Source organism: Cupressus sempervirens, chromosome 6 (genome assembly GCF_028749045.1).
Source record: "Cupressus sempervirens isolate cs-2001-9-10 chromosome 6, ASM2874904v1, whole genome shotgun sequence".
Classification (NCBI taxonomy): domain Eukaryota; kingdom Viridiplantae; phylum Streptophyta; class Pinopsida; order Cupressales; family Cupressaceae; genus Cupressus; species Cupressus sempervirens.
The window spans coordinates 126,628,682-126,652,406 of NC_143123.1; the positions used below are offsets into that span (position 1 = coordinate 126,628,682).

Genomic DNA, 23,725 nt, shown 5'->3' on the forward strand with positions numbered 1-23,725 from the left:
GCCAAAATTATGTCATCTACCAAATCACAACCTTTCTTGATTTCCGTACAAATGGAATCACTTCTTAAATTTTACAACTCTTAAGTATTTTAGAAACACAAAGAAGATACTAATTCAACTATTATAAAAGGAAGAAAAAAAAGAAGTTAAAAAGATATTGCACAATAAAAAAATCAAATTCAATGACCAATTCAAGAGAGAGTTTCCAAAGTTGTAGTGTGAAGTTGGAAATTGTGATAACAAAGAACACAAAATATTGAACTAAAATTGTATAAACTAAAGAGTAGCACAAAGAAATTGTTAAAAGAAAAGGAAGAAGGAAAAATACAACATTTTACCACTCCAATATTCTATGCACAAAATGGAAATACTGATGCTCTATTTTGCAACAGAGAATGCCTTGTTTTAAAGAAAATAAATGCAAAGTTTTACACAGTGATCTCTAATTAAATGAAACATTTCTCTCTTCATAAACTCCACACAAAAGCTAAATGCAAATCATAGTTTTATTTGTTTTTCCTACTGCCATAGACTGTAGATCAAATTCCTAAATTAATTGAAAGAAATAAGAAAGTCTTAGCAATTCCTATGCATGTTGTATATGGTTTATTGGACATAAAATACAATTTCATATGCATGTGAAATCATGCATTTATTCTTGGACTCTTAAGTACTTATTCCACTGCAAAACTACAATCTAGAGCATAAAACTTCTCCTTAATATATACATGTAAAAATACTAAAACTATTGCTAATTATGTGATTGGAAATTTGCATGGTCTTCATGATTAGCATCATAATCTTAAAATAAAATTACCATCAATAAAAAATTTAAAACTTGTACAAGCAAAAAATTAACAAATAAGGGCAATAATATTTGATCCTCAATTAGATCATTCAAAGAGAATTGTTGGTATGCTTCTTTTGTTAAAGAAAAAAAACTTGATTTTGGGTAGCGTCATTGCTAAAAAGGTATTCATCTACTCGAAGGACATTCAATACCTCTTCTCTTTTCTTATTGTAAGAGCTTACAATAGTCAAATGATGCCCAAGTTCCTTGTAAATCTTTAGACTGATTTGCCTAGTGCCCCCAAGTCCAATATTCCACATTTCTTCCCTGATTTTACATATCCAAAATGCGTAAATAAACATTACACTGTAAACCTAACACAAAACAAGGGTGTTTCTTGTTCTAGGGATTTTTTTAGGAATGTGAACTACAAATCTCTATGATTTCGAAGGATTGTCGTCACATTTACACATTGATAGTTTAAGAGGCACATTCACTTACGTTAAAAAATAGTCATGAATAGAGATAAATTTCAATAGTGCTAAATATTAGGAACAAATTTATAAATTTTTACAATTATAAAAAAATTCTCTTTACATTTCAATTGAGAACAATATTGTACCTTTCCCAAGAGAAATCTCCCAAGCATCGGAGATCAGTTGTAGTAGCCACAATTATGAATGAGATCAACCATTAATGTACATCTAATAATACCTCCAACTATTTTATGACTAGAAATAATTCAAATACTAAATGGTGATACAAATAATCTCTGAAAAATGCAAACACCCTTAAAACTAAATAGGTCATGTGCAACACCTTGTCTTAGTTTTGGGTGTCTTTTCAACTACTAGTGAATATGGACCTGAGAAAAGATATTATGCCTATCTAATTATTAGAATTAGGTAAAATAAATCCAATGTCTTTGCTTCTTCCCAATCAAACTCAACCTCAATTGGAATAGTTACCGACTTTTGAACTTAAGGGCGGTTCAAATAAGAATGAAATGGCTGCCAACGAAGGAAGATTCCAAACTTGAGGTTCAATCCCCTAATTGAGTGAGGATTTATATCTGAATTGATGAAGAGAAAAATAATAATATAGTAACACCACATGAAAACCAAACTAGCCCAGACATATTTGAATATCATTAGACCATTAACACAATAAATAGATGCAACTATACTTTATGGAACACCAACACACACAACCCCAAAACCTCATTTTCCCAATAATGTTGAATAGTAAATTGATCTTTAAAATGAAAATACATAATAACTGATCACCTCTCTCACAATAATCTCATTCAGAAATAAAAACACATAATTTTTTATAGTAAAGGGATCAATTTGAGTTGTACTATAAAACTAAGGCAATGAAAGACAAGAAGTGTGTTAAGGCAGTTGTTTAGTCCTCCTCTACTGGAATTCTTTTGGTAACACTCTCTTCTACACAAGAATGAGTTGTGAAATATGGTCTATATGATCTTCACAATAATGGTGATGGACAATAGAATGAATGTCTATGATTCCACTTTAGAAGGAGCGACTTTAGAAAGAGACTGCACGACATAAACATCAACTAGACAACATAGAGAATATTATGGAAGAACTAGATAGGATCCAAGAAAGTGTTGTGGTAGAAACTATGACATTGGAATCACTTTTAAGTGTATTTGAGAATTTACAGTCCAAATATTGGGAGGACTACAAGTTGTGCAATTTGTCATGTATTGCATCTGCATTTGCTTTGCCATTCCTTATAAGAGTGTTTCAAGGTTGGGAACCACTTCAACATTCTTTGCATGGTTTAGAGGTAATGTCATTGTGGCAAAGGCTTCTACAAGGGAATGAGCCTCATGATTATGACATTTACATGGAAGTAGAACTTGCTTCTTCAACTCCTTACACTCAACTCTTCACTGAAGTTATTCTTCTAGTAGTGTGAATAGTTGCTACAAATTCGTGGGAGCCAAGGCACCCTGAACCTATGCTACATTTTCTGGAGACATAGGATAAGTTACTACTAGCTTCGGTACTTCATAACATTCTAGATCATATAGTGATGCCCAAATTAACAACAACAATAGATACTTGGGATCCTCCAAGGAAGAGTGTGCCAATACGTGCATGGTTACATCCTTGGCTTCCATTATTTGGCCAACATATGAAGCCTTTATATCCAACCATTCATTATAAATTGGGGAATGTACTTCATGTCTAGCATGCAAGTGATGCATCTACATATGCAATTTTATCACCTTGGAAAATAATAGTAGGTGGTATGAAGAGCACAACCTACATGACACAGACTAAAGCACATTAAAAAAGAACAAGTCCAAAGATTGAGAAGAATTTTCATCGTCCCTTTCTTTTCCTAAAACAGTTTCCTCTATGGGAGAGATTGTAGGTGATGCATTTAACTCCAACAATAGTGTTTCATTTTTCTACTCAAATTTTCTGCATCTTTATCATTGATATGAATAAGTGAGCATCCCTTAGTTCTAGACACAATTTTGTAGCTTGTTTGTATCAAATCTATCATTTGGCTTCTCCTCAATAGTGAGGCATTCCTCTATTTCCACTTCTAAAGTAATTGAAACTTCTGCAGGACCATCTTGCTTGAATTTGGCCAAAATTATGTCATCTACCAAATCACAACCTTTCTTGATTCTTGTGCAAATGGAATCGCTTCTTAAATTTTACAACTCTTAAGTATTTTAGAAACACAAAGAAGATATTGATTCAAATAGTATAAAAGAAAGAAAAACAAAAAGTTAAAAAGATATTGAACAATAAAAAAATCAAATTCAATGACCAACTCAATAGAGAATTTACAAAGCTATAGTGTGAAGTCAGAAATTGTGATAACAAAGAACACAAAATATTGAATTAAAATTGTAGAAACTAAAGAGCGGCACAAAGAAATTGTTAAAAGCAAAGGAAGAAGGAAAAATACAACATTTTACCACTCCAATATTCTATGCACAAAATAGAGATACTGATGCTCTATTTTGCAATAGAGAATGCCTTGCTTTAAAGAAAATAAATCCAAAGTTTTACACAATGATCTCTAATTAAATGAAATATTCCTCTCTTCATACACTTCACACACAAGCTAAATACAAATCATAGTTTTATTTGTTTTTCCTACTACTATAGATTGTAGATCAAATTCCTAAATTAATTGAAAGAAATAAGAAAGTCTTAGCAACTCCTATGTATGTTGTACATGGTTTATTAGACATAAAAAATAGTTTCATTTGCATGTGAAATCATGCATTTATTCTTGGACTCTTAACTACTTATTCCACTGCAAAACTACAATCAAGAGTATAAAACTTCTCCTTAATATATACATGAAAAAAGACTAAAATTGTGGCTAATTATGTGATTGGAAATTTGCATGGTCTTTATGATTTAGCATCATAATCTTAAAAAAAAATTACCATCAATAAAAAATTTAAAACTTGTACAAGCAACAAATTAGCAAATAAGGGCAATAATCTTTGATACTCAATTAGATCATTCAAAGAGAATTGTTGGTATGCTTCTTTTGTTAAAGAAAAAACTTGATTTTGGATAGCATCATTACTAAAAAGGCATTCATTTGCTCCAAGGACATTCAATACCACTTCTCTTTTCTTATTGTAAAAGCTTATAATAGTCAAATGATGCCCAAGTTGCTTGTAAATCTTCAAACTGATTTGCCTAGTGCCCCCAAGTTCAATATTCCACATTTCTTCCTTGTCTTTACATATCCAAAATGCATAAATAAATACTACATTGTAAACCCAACACAAAACAAAGGTGTTTCTTGTGCTAGGGATTTTTTTAGGAATGTGAACTAGGAATCTCTGTGATTTTGAAGAATTGTCATCACATTTAGACATTGATAGTCTAAGAGGCACATTCACTTACATTAAAACCTAGTCATGAATAGAGATAAATTTCAATAGTGCTGAATGTTAGGAATTTTTTAATAAATTTTTACAATTATAAAAAAGTTATCTTTACATTTCAATTGAGAACAACACTGTACCTTTCCCAAGAGAAATCTCCCAAGCATTAGAGATCAATTGTAGGAGCCACAATTCTAAATGAGCTCAACCATTATTGTACATCTAACACTACCTCCTAATATTTTATAACTACATACAATGTAAATACTAAATGGTCATAAAAATAATCTCTAAAAAATGCAAACAACCTTAAACCTAAATAGGTCACGTGCAACACCTTATCTTAGTTTTAGGTGTCTTTTCTACTGCTAGTGAATATAGACCTAAGAAAAGATATTATGGCTATGTAATTATTAGAATTAGGTAAAATAAATCTAATATCTTTGCTTCTTTCCAATCAAACTCAACCTCAATTGGAATAGCTACCGACTTTTGAACTTAAGAACGGTTCTAATAAAAATGAAATGGTTGGCAATGGAGGAAGATTCCAAACTTGAGGTTCAATCCCCTAAATGAGTGAGGATTTAAATCTAAATTGATGAAGAGAAAAAGAATAATATAATAACACCACATGAAAACTAAACTAGCCCAGACATATTTCAATATCATAAGACTATTAATACAATAAATAGATGCAACTATACTCTATGGAACACCGACTAACAAACCCCAAAATCTCATTTTCCCAATAATCTTGAATGACAAATTGATCTTTAAAATGAAAATACATAATAACTGATCACCTCTCTCACAAAAATCTCATTCACAACTAAAAACACATAAAAAAATTTAGTAAAGGGATCAATTTGAGTTGTACTATAAAATTAAGGCCATGAAAGACAAGAAGTGAGGTAAGGCGATTGTTTAGTCCTCCTCTACTATAATTCTTTTGGTAACACTCTCTTCTACACAAGAATGACTTGTGAAATATGGTCTATATGATCTTCACAATAATAGTGATCAACAATAGAATGAATGTCTATAATTCAACTTTAGACCAGTGTTGAAGAACTGCTATATCCATTTTGGGGCTAAAGGTTGATGAGAAACATACATTCACAACCCTAAATGGAGAAATCATGCATGTTTTAGAAGTGCCACCAAATATATCACTAGAATAATGTATATAAAAGAAGTTGCATGACAGAAACAATATTTAGACAACATAAAGGATATTATGGGAGTGACACTGGATAGAATCCAAGAAAGTGTTGTGGTAGGTACTATGTCATTCGAATCACTTGCAAGTGTCTTTGAGAATTTATAGTCCAAATATTGGGAGGACTAAAAGTTGTGCAATTTGTCATGTATTACATCTGCATTTGTTTATAAGAGTGTTTCAAGTATTGGTATAGTCTCCCTGCAATGATACCAAGTATCCATTTCTTATAATAGCATTTCAATGTTGGGAACCACTTCAATATCCTTTGCATGGTTTAGAGGTAGTGTCATTGTGGCAGATGCTTCTGCAAGGGAACAAGCCTCATGATTATGGCATTTACATAGAAGCATAACTTGCTTCTTCAACTCCTTACACTCAACTCTTCATTGAAGTTACTCTTTTAGCAGTGAGAGTAGCTGCTATAAATTCCTAGGAGCCAAGGGGCCTTGAACCTATGCTACATTTTATGGAGACATGGGATAAGTTACTACTAGATTCAATACTCCATAATATTTTGGATTATATAGTGATGCCCAAATTAACAACAATAGTAGATACTTAGGATCCTCACATAGAGATTGTGCCAATACATGCATGGTTACATCCTTGGATTCCATTGTTTGGCTAGTGTATGGAGCCTCTATATCCAACCATTCATTATAAATTGGGGAATGTGGTTCATGCCTGGCATGCAAGTGATGCATCTGCATATGCAATCTTATCACCTTGGAAAACTGTAGTTGATCTTGCTAGCTAGGAATATGTAAGCTCAGGTTGAGGGAGTTTTATTATTTTATTATTTGGATTTTGGAATGTGTATGTAGAAATGGAAGAGCAAGGGCAAGGGCATGTAGATCACAAGGGCATGGCACAACAATGCAATTGCAGAGCTAGGGCACAACTATAGACTGATTAGAGATTATTACAATACAATCAAGCTCATTCGATGCCATGGACAACAAATTTTTTTCATTAAGTTTAAGATCTCATATAGGGAGAAATATATTCAAAGTTAGTGTGAAACAATAGAAAGACTAAATAATGAGGAGAATGCATTATAAGAAAAATATGACGGCAACAAAATATAGAGAAAGGGCAACAAAATGTAGAGCAAGGGCACAACTAGGCAATCATAAATCTCCACACTCCACACTCTTTCACAACTTCTCTATACCCTCATTTAGATCTCTCCACAATCTTTCATGTGCAACTCTCCACAATCAATCAAATGGGAATGATTAATGCCGTGTTTCTTTTTTCTATTATAATAATGCTGATGTAGCAATTATGGCATCAACGTTAGTAGTATAATGATATTGGGAACTACTACAAAAAATACATGAAAATCACCATAAATTACACCGCTGTTGCAAATAGACCCCAAATTTTGTAGTGACATTGAGACAAAGCACATTGCTATCAAGTATCACTACTTGAGGGAACTAGTTCAAGATAAAGAAGTAAAGCTAGAATATGTGCACACCAAAAAATATTTTTTTGACATATTCACAAAATTCTTACCCAAAGATGCTCATGAATATCTTAGAGGTAAATTAGGGGTGATTTCCCTAACCAAAGCTACTTAAGAAGACAAGGTGCATTGCATCACATGTGCTAATCAGAATATCCTACACACTGATGCGATATAACTCTACTTTAGGAAATGCCTAAGGTAGATAGTCAAGTACAACATAATATATTAGTCATAGATATATGATAGAAATCAACTAGACATGCAATATCTACATAATTCAAATGTATGAAGTTTGAAAGCTAAGTTTCTTTGGCATTATTGTTAAAGAGGGAGAGATAAATAGTAAAGAAGAAGAAATACTGAGATAGAGAGATCAAAGAGAAAGAGGGAGATAATTATAGTCACAGAGGGAGAAATATATAGTCAAAGAAGGAGATAGCCATAGAAGATGTAGAAGAAAATTACTAAAAAGGGAGATTTAACCAAGAGAAGGAGAATATGAACACAGATGGAGATTATTATCTCATAGGGAGAAAATGTTTTGGATTGTATGGTATTAAGATATTGTTAATATTGAGATATAGAGATGTTACCATCAATGCAAAAGAGGGAGATTGTTGGAAACTTACAATTGGAATAATTTTTTTTGTCATTGATGTTAAATCTATTGATAAGACATATTTATACCTAATCTAAATGTCATATCTATTTGATTGATGAAGAGAATTTGAGAAATTGCTCATAACAATAACACTTAGAGGAAATGTTGAGTTATGAAAAGGAAACTAAAATGGACATTTAATTAAATAGACTTTGATAAAAAAAAGTTATTGTTTATGTCAAGAAAGTTAAGCTAAGCTGAGGAATAGAGTAAAAGGCTAAGGAATGCTGCGTGATGCTACTGTCAACTGAGCCATAGTTAGTGCTGAGAAAATCTAGTGTTGACCGAGCATTAGTATCAACCGAGCAAGATAGTTGATGTTGATTCAAAAGCTTTACAATGACCAAGTAATTTAGTGATGACCAAGTGTAAGAATTTAGAGATTGCTAAGTAATAGTGTCAAGAATGCATTCGAGGAAATCGTGATTCCCATCTGACTTAATTGATTTCTTGGGAGATGTAAATCACGTTGAAGATAAGATTGATGAATTGGATCATTAAATTCAAGGTGAATATTAGGCAAAGATTGATAACAAATTCTAGAGAAGTTTGTAGAGAATTATGAAGAATATGGACAAATATAATGAATCATATTGAACTTGATCATAACCCTAAGATCTATAGTGATCATTGAAAATGGTAAAGAAAGAATTTCCTATTTAAAGATGTATAGAGCCAAAAAAATAAATGTGGTGTGGTGTGTATGTGAGATAAATATATACATAGAAAGGTGGATCAGAGGTGCACAAGGGTGAACAAAAGAGTGTGTGTGAATGCAAAGCTAGAGAGGATTACTTATGCAGATGATGTTGACATTGATGAGTGAATCTGAGTAGATGGCTTAAGTGTTGGTGAAATGAGAAGTTTCAATTTCTTGAAGAGTTTCCAAGTGAATCAAGATCAAAGATGACAATGGGAGGCTTATTAGTGAATCAACACATGAACCAAACAAAGATCTAAACCTGCAAAATTGAGTTGTAATCATACAGATCAAAACCTACTATTTTCTTTCTAAGCATTATAAACAGTTTGTATTGAAATCCTTTTAACAAAACTTGACCCAGAAGTCATTTGAAAGACTTAAAAGTTTGTGTAAATCCCTTAACAAGGTGACATTGTAAATGGAATGATCAAAGTCCTCTGACTAGGCCACTCCTAACAGGGTGATTAAATCCTCTAACCAGGTCACATTTAATAGTGTGTATTGTAAACCTTTAACAAGGATGACTCCTAACAAAGCTCACTTTGAAAGAGTGAAAAAGTGGTGACATGTTGCTAGTGATTTTTTTGAAATTGGGTTTCCATGTAAAATCCTACTATTAAATCCATGTTGAATGTTTTATATGTTTTACATTTGATGATATTTTCATTAAGCAAAGCATGTTATGTTTAAGACAATATTTTTTACAGTAGTAACCAAGCAACAATAGGATAAACATCATAATGAGTGTTTATGTTTAATTGTTCATGTGGTAGTTAAGGACCTTGAGTAACTAATTCACCCCCCTCTCAGTTATTCTAAAACACTTTTAACAATTATGACAACATAAATTCCTTCTATATGGATTCCACATCTTCTGCATCTTGATTTTGACATGAGAACTATTTTTTTTGGCTTCCTTGAAATTATTCTTGGCATCTTAAAAATTCACAAAAATTATGTATGCAACCCCTCGACCCCATTGGGGCAGTTGCTCCTAGAGCCCTGCAATGGGTTTGTTCTTAAGGATATCGATTCCAAACCATCGTTTAGTTTTTGAAGTACACTACAACCTTTTAATTGGCATAGTACAAATCATAGTCTACATTTTTGTCATTAGTCATGATGTATACTTTTTAGTTACAAGATTACTTTTTATTTTTGGGGAAATGACTTAGTCAATGCTTATTATTATGGTTGAAAGTATTAGTGAGCCATCAATATCTTAATTGTCTGCATTAAGTTTTTTGTCACTCGCTGGTGGATTCAAGAGTTAGTTGGCTTTATTAAGTTTGTTGTCACTCGTTAGTAGTTTCAATTGTTGGTTGGCTCATGGTTGTGTTCCTCTTGACAATGATCAAATCCTTTAAATATGTTGTGGATCATTAAGGAAGGTGGTATAGTAAAGTTGGATGAATTGGAATCTTTGGCCAACCATCTTTGGTGTTCTTTGTAATAAATTCGCAGGTAAATAAAATATATTTGATTCCTATATTTGGTATGTGCTATAATTGTTTCTATTACTACTTGTATTTAATTTTTCTGATTTAGTTGTAAATATTTTTTTTAAAATTAAAATGGGCAAGAAATTCATGCATTTGTAGTGTTTTATTTGGGATGAAATTGAAAGATGCCAATCCTCTTCATCTCTTCCACTAAGCTTGGTACCATAAGCATAGCATTGCAATCATCCTTGATTAGGCATGGATTATTCTCCAATAAATAGTCTATCCTTTGAAGTGACAGTGATTGTGTTTAGTCCTTTTTAAACTTTTGTTAAGTTTTTTTTTTTGCATTGGATTGGAACATCCCACTCATAATTATTTTCTTATTCAAATTTGCAATTTTTTTCCAATCCTATCTTTTTTTTTTCAAAGATTTTTTTGAAGAAAAACTTGTTTCAAATTTTCTCTCTCTTTAATGTGCAACAAAATCTTCATTAAAATGAGCAAATCAGAGCCTTTTACATTCTTGGTATCATTTCACCATCAAATGAATTAGTGTTATAGACCTCTTTGGAACCACATCCTCTCAAAGATGAATTAGATCCAAATTTTGATCTCATCTTTGAGTATACATGCATTGTCATATAGTGATTAGTTCTAGAAATTGAGCATGTAGAGGAGTTCAAGAAATGTATAGATTAGAACTAGATAGTATGTAAGAAATAATCCTACATGTTAAAAATGTTGGTGAAACCATCTTGTTTTGTTTGTCCAAACTATAGGCCACATTATTGGAGGCTACATCCACAAGGTTGACAACCTAAACAATCTTTAGAAAGTCAAATTTTGTGAGTTATCCAACAAAAATGCTCTTCTTTTCTTTCAATGTCAAGGATCAACTTGAAATCATCCCAAATAATAAAGTTCTAATTTATGAAAGGTTGCAATGTGATTAATATTTATTTTGTGCTATTAGTTTATCTTTAGTTTTTATGGTCCATACACATTCAAAAGGAAAAAAGTTAGGATTAGATAGATTTATTTGTACCTTTGGAAATCCCAAGTATGATTGAGAGAGAGGCATCCCCACCGAAGCATGACAAGGGTTATGTGGAACCCCCAAAACATTGGTGGAATAAACAACATTTTCACACTAACCATACTAGCCTTTACAATGTTTTATGAATTTCAATGTCTTGACCAATAATTTATTCACATGGTTCTCAGTCATTTGTTGTTTGTTAAAGGCATAAACCCCTAAAATTTTAAGTAAGGACCTTCATTTCTCTTTAAGTTAGGTAATTCTCCCTTAAATCACAAGTAGTAGTTTTTGATTTGTGACTAACTGATAAAAATGGTAGTTTCTTTCCTTTCTTGTTGGCTAGTTTTCCTTCTTCTATTTACTCCCAATCCATAGTGTGTCAATATATATATATATATATATATATATATATATATATATATATATATATATATATATATATATATATACATACATACATATATATATACATACATACATACATATATATATATATATATACATACATATATATATATATATATATATATATATATATACATACATACATATATATATATATATATATATATATACATACATATATATATATATATATATATATATATACATACATATATATATATATATATATATATATAGAAAGTTAGATGTAGATTGGCTAATGCATCATAAGCTTACAATATCTACTTACTCCATCTCATCATCAAAGATTTATTAGGTTTCCAAATCTTTTGTACACACCTTTAAATCCTTCTCTCTCACCAAAATCTCTTAAAAAAAATTATTGCTAGATTTGTAGACAAACCACTAGACTTATCAAGTACCCTTTGATCCCAAAGCAGATTCCTTGCCTTTTCCTAATTCTTCCCTTTCTAGTTTTTCCTTAGGCTACTGTTCTTTAGTCTAGTATTGAGTGGGAGTTGATAGAAACTACAAACACATTGGTGTCATATGCTCTCTATCCCTATAATTTAGAATTTTTTTTTTCTCCCCACTTTGATTGATTGAATCCACTCTTTGAGTGTATATAGACGATAAAGTACTATGGTTTAGAGTCACTTTGATGGAAGCCAACTTAATTCTAGCTAATATTCATGAATTATTTTATAAAATCTACTTTCCAACCTCAACAATCACCCCAACACTACTACCTATTTTCAATAGGAATTATTCCTATTATTATTCTACTTGCAGATTGTAAAGTTTGATCCAACAAGTTTTGTTACATAGATATATAACAATAGCGTGTAAGTTAGGGCATTATTTTTTCATATATATATATAACAATCCTACATCATTCAATGGCAAGATTCCTTTGGTGGCATGGGAATGCAACACATCTTACAAAGGCAAGGGAATAAGTCTTGTGGTGGAATGGACATGGGTTACATCATATAAAGGAACTATTTTTAGAGGATAGTCCATTCAGAAGAATTGTTATGAGAATCCATAACCACATACACTAACAATATAGTTAGTTTGTATATCCTTATTCCTTATTTGGTGATTGTAGGACCTAAACTAGGGTTCACCTTGTTAAAAGGCATTTGAAGTGGAAAATCTATATTTGTAGCCATCTTACAATTCTAATTTTAATGAAGTTTGTGATTGTAGGGAAAACATTAGGGCAATTCCAAAATGGGGACATTACACAAGAATTGTTCCTCATCAAAAATTCCTACATTCAACCCTCCAAAAGATTGTAGAAGAGGTAACTTTTAGAAGGGAATTGAATTTTATTTGGAGATCAAAATAATTTAGTGGAAGTGCTCTCTATAACCACCAACATAAGCACCTTAACTAGTTCCTTGTCAACATCCCATCTGAGAAATATACCATCACTATATACACAAATTCCCCTACATGTATGTATATGCATCTATATGTATTACCTTACCCAAATCTAATGTATTAATAAGATTCATCCCAAAGACAAACAAAAACTTAGAAAATAAAACTATAATGCCTCTAAAATTCTTATTTGAAATTTTATTTTTTAGCTTTGAGTTTTATAGTTGACGTAAGTTTTGTATTTGTAGTTATGAGTTAACATAGTTCAATCATTAATCATTATTATGAAAATGTTCATTGAATCAATGTTTCTAGTCATTAATTGGGAATTTGGAACCGTTATGCAACACTGCTATAAGGGGTAGTAGTGGTTTAATCAGTTGTAGGGATGCTCATAACTTAGAAGAACTAAATCTGCACTCTAACTCATATTTTCCACCATACCAGCCATCTTATGCAATGGTAGCATCTTTAAGGAGAAAGATAATCTTTAGAAAAAAAAAAAACTTGAATCTTCCTACTACTATTCAAGACCCCTTTTCTCTAATACAAAAATGTTCACACTTCTCTCAAAATGGAAAGGCAATCACCACTGCAAAAAAAAATCAGTGCCATTCAATTGAAATAGAAATTCCCAACAATAACACAACTCCATGCTAATCTCAAAAGTGGAAACAATGCCAAACAACACTAAGATTTATTGCTAACACTTCCTCCAAATGAAAATTAAGGTTGCTTAAAATACTAAGGTATTCTATAAAAAACTTGGAAACCAATGAAACTCCAGAGAAACCCTTCTATCCAATCCATGTAAACCCCAGTAGAAACTATGTGCAATCATCTATACTCTAACATTAAGTAGAAATTTTCTCGCAATTATTGTTACCTGGTGACACATCCTTGGCATTTTTTACAACCTTCCCCATCTTGGAAATGTTCAAGGGACACGAGATGCTGGGGGACCTTGACTTGACTTTTAGAGGAAAGCTGACTTTGACTATGGAGGTAACACACATTTGGCATATGAATTCTCTAGTAATTCTTATATTTCAAGGTTCCACAATGTACAAAAGTATGCTGTATTAATGTTTTCATATGAATATTTCAAATTTATTTACATATTTTATTTTTCCCTATTGTTATATTGTCGTCCCTTTTTCCATCCCTAAAATTGGCAAAATAATTTGTCTTCTTGGAAACTTGTCCCCCTATCCCTTGCTGAACTTATCCTAGAAACTCGGGTAACCTTGCTTACAATGAAAAAACTATAAAGGTATTTTTTTCCCCTTAAAAAATGAATCAACAATGCTGAATAAATTAACAAATTTGAAGCTCCATCATAAACTTGTGAAACTATAAGTAAACACCCAGGGAGGATCTTAAACCACCACAAATGATAATCTTCTTGAAGATTTTTGTCCTAGAGAAGTTCTTAGAGACCCCAACAACATATCCTTCACCAAAAGATTATTGCATGGTGCAAATGAGCCTAAAATTTCCTTTTTTAGATTTCTCACTCAATCATATCCCCTTTTCCAAAACATGGGTTCTCACTTCAAGGTAAAAGTCACTTCAATAAATAATTAAATGCTTAAGTGAAAATTTGTAATCAAATATTTCAATTCAAGATTTTGAATAAAATCATCCCATTTGAAATAAAAGAAACAATGAAGCATCAGGTGTTGAAACTGAGTGCATCAGGGTGTCAGTGAAGATGGGGAGATATGAGTGAACTCAAAATGGTAATTTTCCATAAATAGCAATGCATGAAATAAATGTAGGGATTAAACTAGGTAGCTAAAAATGCTTTAGAAGTCATCACTGAACCACACTTATAATTGAAATGAAAACCATCAATAAGAATTTTGAAGGAACAAGATTACAATGACTTAAAGAATCAAGGTGCTCCCTAATTGACCACATTAGCCTGCAAGAACTTGAGGGAGTAGGATGACAATCACCATTTGTCTAGGTTTAGAGAGGGAACATTACAAATGTTCTTTGCAAGATGTCCAAAGAGTCATCTCATGTTTTCCTTGCAGTAATCTCCTAGCTGCCATGCATGTTGAATTATTAGTTATCATTTGTACCACATTCTCTATGGCCATCTCAAGGATTACTTCGTCTAACATTCTATACAATTTTTCCACATTCTTTACTTTGTTAAAGGCACCAATTGATTTAAAAAAAATCACATCACCATTTGAAGCACCAAAGATTTGATAATGGAGTAGTTTCTCCCATTCATGTACCCATTTGAAAGAAGAGCACACTCATATTTTTTCCATTGCTTCTTTTGTTATTCCACTATTAAATTTTCCTCCCGGTTGCATGCATAAACATAAATTATATAATATAAATTATTAGAAGTATAATTTAGCATAAGCCAACCAACCTCAATTGAAGCCTTTTGAGAAGGTGCATTGCAGTCTCACCTCAATTATGATTACAGTTACCAAAGTCTTCCAATGAGGACTACATGCTACATTGGAAGGAATGGATCTATGATGGAAAGCTATTTCTTGTTTATGTTGCCTTGTTTTGAAAGCTATCTAGAAGAGGAGATCAAGAAATAGGGAGAGCTATCTCTGTGCCCACTTTTAGAGTAGACTACTTACTATGCTTGCTTTCCTCCCATCTAGTTCTTGTTGTCTTGCAAGAAATGTCAATTTTGTTGGCTGATGCTTCCTATAGTTTTTTTGTTTTTGAAAATCATGTGGGTACTTGAAGAAGATCTTAGGCAAGAGGAAAGGAATTTATATTAGTTGGCCTTCTTTGGGAGTAGACTACTTACTATGATTTCTTTCCTTCCATCTAGTTCTCACTATCTTGCAAGAAATATCAATTTCATTGGACGGTGCTTTCTATAGCTTTTTTTTTGTTGGCAACCATGTGGGTTCTTGAAGAAGAGCTTAGGAAAGCCAAAAGGAAGCTATATTAGTTGGACTCCTCCCTGATTCAATATTAGTACTCCTTCTAGACCTTCCTTCTATACAAAATCTTACAACACTCAACTTTGTAGCATTTGACTCTCTAACTATCTCAACCAATGACTAACTAGCTATTATGACTCTATTTTGTTTTGTGTTTTCCATCCTGAACCGGGCCCTGGGTAGCTTCTTTTTCTGGCTCTTGAGGTACCAAAAACCAATATATGACATAAGTGTTTGTAAATGTTTCTTTCTATTACATTGCATAACTTCTATTGATGGTTTTGCTCCAAGTATGTTTCAAGACATGAAAAACTATGTGGCATGTGTGTAGGTGCAAGCATTGGAAGTCTATTTTAAGTAAATGAAGTGGATGTTGACGTTCCTTGGATGCATGGATCATGAAGAGATCCCACTAGGTTTTGACATTTTGTATCTTCCTCTTATTCTGGTTGCAGTTGAGGACCCTGGCCATCAACTATAGATGCTACTATGGTTCCTTTTGTCTTCTCCCTTTACATTTTTATTCTATTTTGTCAAGGCAAGGTGCACATTCATCCCTCTTTTTATCCTTTTAGTGGTGTTGATTTAGGGTTTGGCATCATGATGAGTAATGCTTGCAAGATGGTATTTGAGGCCATTTATGCCTCCATGATATGATTTTGTTCATCTCATCCAAATGACTGTCCTAGGTATTGGTCCTTCTATGACATATTCCCAAGTGGCATTTTTAGCTCTTGTAAGATACGTACCTATGTCTATGGGGGACATCGATTGGGCATATACTGAGCCTAACTTGATGCAAAACCTTCTCAAGTTGCCATTATATGATGTATTTAACTTTCACATACAAAGTGAAAGTAGCCAGTAGCTAACTAGCTGACCAAATCATATTTATTATATTTTGTTTATTAAATTAAAAACTAGAAACAATTGTATAATAATTTCAAAATCAATTTAATTGAACAATTTAGTCAGTTGCATAGATGCTTCCATGAAAGCACACCCTTTAATTTTTTTAAATACAAAATAGTTAAACTAAGTTCAACACAAATTAGTAAAATCAGCGTAAAATTAATTTAAATTAATATAATTTTTTTTAAATCAGAAAAAAGTTAATATAATCTAAAAATCTAAATATTTTATTCCAAAAATAAAATTTAAAATAAATAAAAGAAGTTATTAATGCAAAAAAGAAAGAATGGATTAAAAAAATCAGAAATGAATCTAATTTTTGGAATTTAAATGCAAAAATACTAGTAGTTTTAGCACACAAATATGTTTTTAACCTAGTGTTGGATTTTGCAACCAAAGTTCATTAAAATGTTTAAAAAGAGCATAAAATGAAAAAAAAAAATAGTATATTGATCTGTGCTTTAGATTCAGCTTCCAAAATTTCCAAAAGGCTCTTTTAGATATATTTTTTGAGATGCAAAAGTTCTATTTGGGGGCTTTCGCAAGGAAAAAGCAAATTTTTGGTTTACTTTTATGTGTTTTTGGGGTCTATTTTTAACCTGATGTGCTTGTTGGACATTGCACATAGTATTTCCATCAAACCTGCCAGAACCCTGAGTTGTTCTAATGAGTTTTTTCAACTAATACTCCATGCAAAATAATCTTGCCAAGTATTGACCAAGTTTGCAATCTGTTTTGTGAGGAAGAATCATTTTGTTATTTGATGGAATACAAACCCTCTTGGGATCATCATTTGACTTGATCTTTGTTTTGTTGTTTGTTGGGGTGAGTCAATTGCTTCACTCTAACTTGATCCATCATTTATTTTAACCAACCTTCTTTCCTTGACCTCTTTTTGGTTTTTCCTTTTTTATTTTGACATAACAATATTATATTTAGATGTCATTTCACTCAATGTTTGATCATAGGATTTGGATCAAGTTATTGATTCTTTAATGGATTATCAACTTTTTAATTTCACACATTCATTTATGTACATATATTCCATCACTTGAATGAGTTTGGTAGGGGCTGAATTTGTCAAGGTGACTATTTTAAGCTAAACTTGCCATCATTAGGTTTTTGAGGGTATAAGCATACCAAATGACCTTTGTTAGACCCATGTTGGACAAGTCTTTTATTTAAATTTTTATGAAATTAATAATAAATCAAATAAATAATTTATTAGTAAATAACATAATAAAATAAATTTTCATTGGGTCCTTCTTGGGCTGAGTTTGTCTCTATTTTTGGGTTTTTTTTTGGTCTTGGTCAACTTTGTGATAGTCAGAGGGTTTACGTATATATGTGTGTGTGTGTGTGTGTGTGTGTGTGTGTGTGAGAGAGAGAGAGAGAGAGAGAGAGAGAGAGAGAGAGAGAGAGAGAGAGAGAGAGAGAGAGAGAGAGAGGTTATGAAGGAAATACATGAAAGAAGCTTGTTTACATTAAGCATTGGACAAATACTAGTCATCTTGCTAAGACATAGACCTCTCAAGACACCTTATGGATTGGATGTTATCTTTTCCCATGATTCATTGATTTTATTGAGTTCTAGCCTTTCCTAAGTTGACTTCTAGAGACAAGGCAATCAATTAGGCCAATCTTGAGTGCAGGACTTGGACCCCCCTCTAGAGACCCTTAATTGAATTTTGTAATTAAAGTGGAATCACAGTGGAAACCATTGGAAGAGCTTATTATGGGTCCAAAAACTATATTTTGACAGTTCTAGATGATGATGGTAATTTGACCAGTATACATTTACCTATTTGAACTTTCAAGCTACATATTTAGAATAAGTATAGGTGGTGTATTAGATCTTGTTTGCTTAGATAAATTTCTTGAAGAAATGAGCTTGCATGTATTCTACATTAGGTGGTAAGAATAGCAAGTAGTTTTACACTAGTTTTACTAAATAATTTGTATTTGCCCCCTTTAGGTCAACCTTATCTCTCTTTTTGATGGTTCGCTTGGAAAACTATGAGGTGGTTGGGGGGTTTTATATATACACATGTGTGTAGGTTATGAAGGTGAGGTATCAAAGAAACCTATTTTACTGACATGAACTATAACTATTATATTGGGCATTTTAATGCACATAAGATTTATCCAAAATACATAGTGTTTGAATAAATCAGTGGTAAATACAAAACAATATTATAATATAATATTTTAAACTATATTATGAATAAAGTAAATAAATAATATTTACATATAATTAATAAACATTGATAAGTAAACAATATCAAAATTGACTTAAGGGAAAAAGTCAACTGAATTAAAGTATTTAATATTTTAAAGAAAATCATCGACTTACAAGTCGATCAATGATATAAGATATGAAAGGAGGGAAGGAATGATGGGGATTTCTCCATCAATGCCTATGTGGACAGGAAGATATAAAAATAAAATCCCTAATATTGACCAGAGGAAGAAATGATCACTATAAAAGAAATGAGAGTTTGTAGACTATGGAGAAGGATATAAGAAATTGCAGGCATCAAGTTGACATTTCCTAGTTGTCATAGGTGATTAGAGTCATCAAACCCTAATATTTTGTCCACTATAAATGCATATGTGGCTGGACTAATATGAGGATAGTTAATATAAAACAAAAGACATAAAATTGGCAAGTGTAGAATGATACTAAAAACCTATTCCGATTAGCACAAAGAGATTCAAAGTTATAATGAGAGACATATCCTTAATCAAATCCAATTACCGATTGATAACTATAATAGGAAAACAACATGTTGCAAGTCTATTATTACAACATCATTATCTACTATAGTAATATCACCGAGTGTTATTAATATTGAAAGACAAATATAGGGTCTTGTACACAGAGAGTAAATTTGCAAACTATAATTTGTATCTAATTATTTATAATACATTTGAAGCTAGGTAATTTGTAGCCCATTCTCAAATTTTTGACTATATCCCTGAGGGTAATAATAGGTATTGTGTAGGGAGAGGTAGCATAAAGAACCCTACAAAAAATTAATCTATGTTCTCTTGAAGGTTGAGTTCACTAGAGAAACAACGAATCAAGTTTAAATATCTTTTACAGACAAAATGAAATATGAATTATTTATTTATTGTCCTTGATGCTTAATAATATATGTTAATCATTGGAAATCGATAACTTCATAGTTAGAGAAGAGTTATTGAAGTGGGATGATGTGCTCTCTTTTCCTTATTTGGGTTGAGTCGTTTATAGGCACCCTGTCGAAGCTTTCCTACATAACCAGACTACGATTGGTTATGGATAGAAAGATACATTAAGAATGAATGTAACAAGGTACATGTTATCTATATATTTCTTATCTTCATGCATAATGTATATGCTTTATGCCTTCATGTGCTAGTGTGTATTCTTCATGTATGTTTTGCGTCTTCATGCATTTAGGTGTTTTCTTTTTGTATGTTCCACACCTTGTTTTCTTTTTGTATGCTCCACACCTTCATGAATTAACATATATGCTTCCATATTTCCATATTTATGCTCTTAATTTTGATTAATCAAGAAAAAATAAGACTAAAAACACTTTCTATTATGAAAATGATGATTTTGAGACCATTACGAAATAGTTTAGATAGATCATAATCCATTGGCTATATTAGAAAAATTATGGTTGATACCTATGATAATAATTGCTTAAGGGCAAGTGATTTCAGGATGTGTGTGTGTGTGTGTGTGTGTGTGTGTGTGTGTGTGTGTATTCATGTTTGTGTACACACACAAAAAACACACTCCCATGCACATGCAGATTCCCCCACTCCCTGCCCCCCCACACACATAATATTCATGTGTGTGTGTACACACACAAAAACACACTCCCACGCACATGCAGATTCCCCCCCCCCCCACACACACACAATATTCTTGTGTGTGTACACATACAAAAACACACTCCCCCCCCCCCCCCCCCCCCCCCCCAACACACACTCGTGCCTGCTTAAATGTGCACACACATAGACACATAGACATAGGAAAACACAAACGCACACACACAATGATAATAATTTCTCAAGGACAAGAAATTTTGGGAAGTGTACATATATACATGCATGCGTGTGTGTACACACAATTAGATTACCACACTCCACCCCTCTACACACACCGAAACACTCACACACACATGCACACAAACACACACACACAGAGAGAGAGAGAGAGAGAGAGAGAGAGAGAGAGAGAGAGAGAGAGAGAGAGAGAGAGAGGACATTGGAAAATTGAGAAAAATAAAACTACCTAAGACATATATAACTTGTAGTAGTAGAAAGAGGTGGATATTTTGTCCAATCTAAAGAAACTACCCAAATATCTACAAACTTATCAAAACTAAGTAACACAATTAATCTTCCATCATATTAAGTCTCCAAAATATTATTTTGCACATTGTGTCTTCCTACTACTAGTGCACAAGACACCTAGAGTCTAATGACATTGGCAACTGAGTCATGGCCTTTTGAACATAGCTTTTTATTGTAGCTTAATTCAAAATTATTTCTATTTAGAAATATTTGAACTATTTATTGTTCAATGCATTTTAGTATTATTATTATTTTTGGTTGGTAATTTCTTTTCACCAAAGCTATGAGTAGTGAGGCCAAATTTTTGAGGGACCTAATTCCTAGAGATGATTGACAGTTTCATTCTTATAAATTCTATGTTATACTATTGCACAAAAAATACTTATCTCTTTGAAATGAGAGCCAAACCTTGCAGGCATAGAAGCCTAGCAAGGACCCCAAGCTCATAGGAAACAAGACAAATACACATCCTACATGGGTTTGGCACATGTGCGTGAGCACTTGAATCCAATGCATGACAACCCCAACCTAGTGTATCTTTGATCTAATCAATCAGCATGATCATCAATAGCATCCCCAAACAAAAATTACCTACATTTTCACTAAGGTGTGCCCAACCAAGCTTTAACAATTATTTTGGCCAAGCGGGGTAATGAACCTTGGTTGCACCATTAGCAATGAAACTAATTTTCCACTACACCACAAGATGATCACCTTGTTTTAAAATGAATTTATTATCACCTTTTGTTACTACCAATTGTCTCTAAGAATTAGGTCCCTCAAAAAATTGGCCTCCCTACTCATAGCTTTGGTCAAAAGAAAGCACAAACCAAAAAAAAATAGCAATACTAAAATGTATTGAAGTGAATAGTTCGAATTGAAGTTGTACTGGGATGGGTGACCTTCCAAGAAGTCTTGATGCTTCACCTCTGTGAGCATCACCTAGATCCAATGAGTGCTAAGTGTTCCTTTTATTATCATGAGAGATAGATTAATGTGAATCACTACTCATGAAATATGATTCAAAGAGTTTGACTAAAAAACTACATAGTTAAATCTTGATAGCCATATCATAATTTGACATGCTATGGAAAAATATCTCCTACTTATCAATTGATGAACTTAAGGGGATTTTTGATGAATGGATCATAAGGCACAACACTTAGTGAAGGTTTTGCAAATGAGGTTTCAAGCAGGGTGGGTTTAACCATGGAGGAAACTCCATAGTTAAGCGCACTCAAGTTGGAGTCATACTAGGATGGACGAAAAGTTCCAGTCTTTCATCTCTATGAGCATCACCTAGATCTAATGAGTGTTGAGTGTTCCATATACTTTCCTAAGAGATAGATTCATGCAAATCACTACTGATGAAACATGGGTCAATGAGTTTGACTAAAACACTACAACAAGATCACAATTTGACTTGTCATGGAAAAATATCTCCTACTTACAAATTGATGAGCTTAAGGGGCTTTCTAATGAATGGTTCATAAGGCACAACACTTGGTGAAGGTTTTAAAAATGTGGTTACAAGAAGAGTGGGTTTAACAATGGAGGAAACTCTGTAGTTAAGCGTGCTCAAGCCAAAGTTATATTGGGATGGGTGACCTCTTGGTAAGTCCTGACACTTCACCTTTGGGAGCATCACCTAGATCTAATGGGTGCAAAATGTTCCATTTATTCTCATGAGAGATGGATTCATGGGAATCACTACTCATGAAACATGGGTCAATGAGTTTGACTAAAAAAATACATAGTTAAATCTAGATAGCAATATCACAATATGTCATTGTTATTTTATCTCTACAACAAATAATATCTTGGAAATGCTCTTTACTTCCTAGGAAGTTTTGTGGAAATTATGTTTCATATTCAAAATCAACATAGCCTATTTTGGGATTAAATATAAATTGTCACAGCATCTTTTTTATTTTCTAGTTCATGTCAACTATGCTTAAGGGTTTAGTTAATAGGCAATATCTATTTTTTTGAACAAAACAATTTTCTTTGAAATGGTCAAGGATTAGATCCATTATAAAAATTGATTGTATTTGAGGTAGTGGGATATAAAGATTCAATATATGAACTATTGAGCTATCATTTTGCATGATGCTTAACGACATGAATCCTTTCAAACTCCTCTCTTCAAAAGCTGATCTAGGATTGACTCCAAGGTTCCAAACAATCTTGAGACCTACTGGAATTTGCTCAATTGAAGGTAAATGTCTTTTTTCATAGGGAAGCCTTTGCTTATTCAGACCAATTTTAGATAAGATACCAATCTGCTTGTTGGTTCAAAATTAACCACAAAAAGAGATATATTTTTGGTATTTTCTATTTTTAAATGAATGCAATCTAATAATGTAACTATATGAATTCATAATTTAATCAAGGTTTAGCAAAGCAAATAATGAAGATAAGGTAATGAGCGATGAAAGAAAATAGCATGAAAGGGAAATTCCTAACATACATAAACCATGATAACAACACATCTGTGA

At 32.3% G+C, this 23,725-nt stretch overlaps 1 pseudogene; it reads left to right on the forward strand.

Annotated features, from left to right (window-relative positions):
• Positions 1-23,725, forward strand: part of LOC149551551 (septin and tuftelin-interacting protein 1 homolog 1-like) — a 149,559-nt pseudogene that overhangs the window by 6,859 nt on the left and 118,975 nt on the right.